The sequence below is a fragment of the Beta vulgaris genome, chromosome 2 (genome assembly GCF_026745355.1).
Source record: "Beta vulgaris subsp. vulgaris cultivar EL10 chromosome 2, EL10.2, whole genome shotgun sequence".
Lineage (NCBI taxonomy): Eukaryota > Viridiplantae > Streptophyta > Magnoliopsida > Caryophyllales > Amaranthaceae > Beta > Beta vulgaris.
This window is the reverse complement of record NC_079203.1, coordinates 30,293,604-30,297,743: the sequence shown is the minus strand read 5'-3', so window position 1 is coordinate 30,297,743 and position 4,140 is coordinate 30,293,604.

The window sequence follows — 4,140 nt, the reverse complement described above, 5'->3', positions numbered from 1 at the left end:
GTTGATTAGATTTGTGAGGTTAATTTTTTTAAAGTCCTGATGAGAGAGAAATCTTTTAAAATTTATCTAAGGTACTCTCCATATGATTTAATATGAGATGAAATCTTGATGGTGTTATTATATTTTAAAGTTGTTAAAACATGACATTTAATTTTAATAGTTAATTAATTAAAATGCATGTTTATATATATATATATATATATATATATATATATATATATTTGATATTATGTATGCATGACGTGACTAGTATGGCCCAAACTTGGATAAAAAATATGATATGCGTATCGTTAATGTATTTCTTTAATCTAAATACGAGCAACGCATCGTTGGTATTTTTGTAATCTTTGAACTTATGTTCAATCCTTAAGAAGAATAAGTTGAACAAGAACAACTTCCTTGATTGGGAAAGTAATCTAAGCATTGTTCTTAGGTCCGAAGGTCGAGAGGATGTTCTTGATGAAACCCCGATCCCAGTTTTAAACTGCTACCTCTACTGAAGCCGAAAAGGAGGCCCATAAGGCCTAGGCGATTGCGAAAAGGTCTGTAATTATTGCTTGCCTTATGCTCTCGGTTATGGAACCAAGCCTTCAAAAGAGGTTTTCAAGCTTGGATACCTACAGTATTATCTGACAGCTGACAACCATGTTTCAGCAACAAGCTCGGATTGATAGGTGTAAGACTCACAAGGCTATTCTTGAGTGTGCGTTAGTTGAAGGCAAGCCAACCCCCACTCATGTCTTCGAAATGATCGGTTATTTCGAGGCAATGGAGAATGGGAATTTCCTTATAGCCAAGAGCTGGCTACTAACATCATACTGCACTCACTTCATGAAGGGTTCAATCAGTTTAGGTTGAAGTTCAATATGAATGGGGTGACAAAGACCTTACACGGGATGCTCATGATTGTAGAAAACATCCCCGTTGCACCTAAGAAGGAAGTTCGTATGGTTCAAAAGGGAAAGGGTTTTAAGAAGGAATGGGTTGGCAAGAAAAAGTACGATAAGGGCAAGCAAGTTGCCACTAAGACTGTTGATAATCCACATGCAAAGGAAAAGCCAAATGTGGTCGCAAATGTCAAGTGCTTCTACTGTTATCAAAGAGGTTATTGGAAGCGTAACTGCCCGAAGTATCCGAAGGATAAAAAGTTTGGGGCTTCTTCTTCAGGTATCTATGTCGTTTTTAGAAACATCTACTTCTTGGGTATTTGATACCGGTTGAGCTTCTCACATTATTTGGAATGTGCAGGGACTAATAAAGGAGTAGAACCTTGGCTAAAGGAGAAGTAGAACTGCGCGTTGGAAATGGTGAAAGAGTTGCGACTGTTGCAGTTGAGACTTATAGTCTACCTTTAGCTTTCAGATTAATATTAGAGTTTAATTACTGTTATTTATGTTGTTGCTATTACTAAAAACATTATTTTTATTCTTGTTTTTGATAATGATGGGTTTTCATTTACAATTGAGAAAGGTTGTTTCTATGTTTATTTCAATTCAATGTTTTATGGTCTATACTTCCTAGACTTAGACAAAGATGTCCTTAACATAGACAGTGAAAAACATAGATTAAGTGATACTAATCCTACTTACTTATGGCATTATCATTTAGGACATATAAACGCGAAACACATTGAGAAGTTACATAAAGATGGACTTATAACATCCTTTGACTTTGAGCCATTTGATGTGTGTGAATCATGTTTAATGAGTAAAATGACAAAGTCACCTTTTACTGGATAGGGTGAAAAGGCTAGTGATCTATTGGGCCTAATACATACTGATGTGTGTGGACCAATGAGCATAAAAGCAAGGGGAGGGTTTGGGTACTTCATCACTTTTATTGACGATTTAAGTAGATATGGATATGTCTATTTAATGAAGCATAAGTCGGAATCATTTAAAAAGTTCAAAGAATTCCATAATGAAGCCCAAAACTAGCTTACCAAGACGCTCAAAGCACTATGATCCGATCGTGGTGGTGAAAATTTTAGCCAAGAGTTTACTGATCACTTGAAGAGTTATGGAATCCTTTCACAACTAACTCTGCCTGGAACACATCAGTTGAATGGTGTATCCGAAAAGAGGGAGCGAACACTACTTGATATGGTTCGGTCTATGATGAGTTGTGTTGATCTTCCAATATCTTTCTGGGGATATGCTCTCGAAAATGCTGCTTTCACACTTAATAGAACTCCATCAAATGCAGTTAAAAGACACCATATGAGATATGGAGTGGAAAAGTTCCAAGCTTATCTTTTCTAGGTATTTGGGGTTGTGAGGTTTATGTTAAACGTTTACTTTCAGACAAACTCGCCCCTAAATCAGATAAGTGTTTCTTTGTGAGTTATCCCAAAGAAACCAAGGGCTATTACTTCTACAATCGAACTAAGGACAAAGTGTTTGTTGCTTCTTGTGGTGTCTTTTTGGAAAAGATTTTATTTCCAAAAAGGTAAGTGGGAGTAATGTATTTCTCAAAGAAGTTCGAGTAAAGCAACAAATGGACATAATCTAAGTAGTATGCTTTCTAATTCAAGTAGCATTCAACCTATGTCAAAGTAAGAAGCACAAGTGCCAGCTGTGGAGCTTGAATTAATTTCTCCTTTGGAGTAATCTTCTCCCATAACTGACCAAGTTTCAAAGGACATGCATCGCATACATGAACCTCCTACTGTTCCACTCGAATCTAATTCATGTGAAAATTCTCAAATTGTTGAGAAGAAAATTTCTCCTATTTTGCATCCCCTCGTAGGTCTAGTAGACCAAGAATACTAAACAAAAGGTTTGTTGATTTCTTGTTAACCGAAAGTTCTGAGATAAATGATTTTAGAATTTGAGGAACCTACTATTTGCAAGAAAGCTTTGATGAGTGAAGACTCCGAAAAATGGCTTGAAGCCATGAGCTCCGAAATGGCATCCACATCTCAAAATCAAGTATGGGACTTGATGGATTTGCCTGATTGAGTTACATCTATTGGTTGCAAATGGGTTTTCAAAGTGAAAATTGACAAGGATAGTAACATTCAGGTTCACAAAGCAAGGTTGGTTGCAAAAGGGTTCAAGCAAGTTCATGGTATAGACTATGACGAAACCTTTTCACCAGTTTCAATGCTTAAATCCATTCGGGTACTCCTAGCGATCGTTAGCTTTCATGACTACGAGATTTGGCAAATGGATGTCGAAATTGCTTTCTTGAATCGATTCTTGAAAGAGGATGTGTATATGACACAACCGAAAAGTTTTGTGGATACAGAATATCCTAGGAGGGTATGTAAGCTTCAAAAGTCCATTTATGGATTGAAGCAAGCATCCTGGAGTTGGAATCTTCGATTTGATGAGGCAATCAAACAGTTTGGTTTTCTCAAAAACGGAGAAGAGTCTTGTATTTACAAGAAGGAAAGTGGGAATAACATAATCTTATTTGTCTTGTATGTAGATGATATACTTCTTATAGGAAACGACAATCCCATGCTTGAGTCAGTCAAGGAATGGTTAAAGAGTTGTTTCTCTATGAAAGACCTTGGAAATGCTCGAGGTTCTCCAGTTGTTTTAATTTCTGGTTGTATTTTTTCTTCTTGTGTTCCTTCATCTTCCTGTTCCTCTTGAGGAATAGGATCAGGAACCGTCATCTCGTTTTCAGGAATATGCTTCTTATCAGTACCTGTAGGTGTTAGTTCCTCATCAACATTGGCTGACTCTTCAGGACGAGTCAATCTGATTTCAAAATCATTTTCATAACATGGTTCCTGCAGAGAGTTAGTTTCCTCAAATATGATATGGACGCTTTCCTTAACACACATTGTTCTTTTGTTATAGACTCTATATGATTTACTATTTAAAGCATATCCTATAAAAACTGCCTCATCACTTCTAGCATCAAATTTTCCTAGATTGTCTTTACCATTATTGTATACAAATACTAGTAGAATAATTGCTTATTGCTGCGCCTATATTGCTACAGTTTTACCTATACGCAGCAATAAACCACGTTAAAAGAAAATAATAAATTGAAAATACACTTATTGCTGCGGTTCCCAACCAAAACCGCATCAATAGAAATTAAGAGGGCAATTTTTCAAATTTAATTGACTACTTTAACCAGCTATATTGCTGCGGGTTTTAAAAAGAACCGCATCAATACATT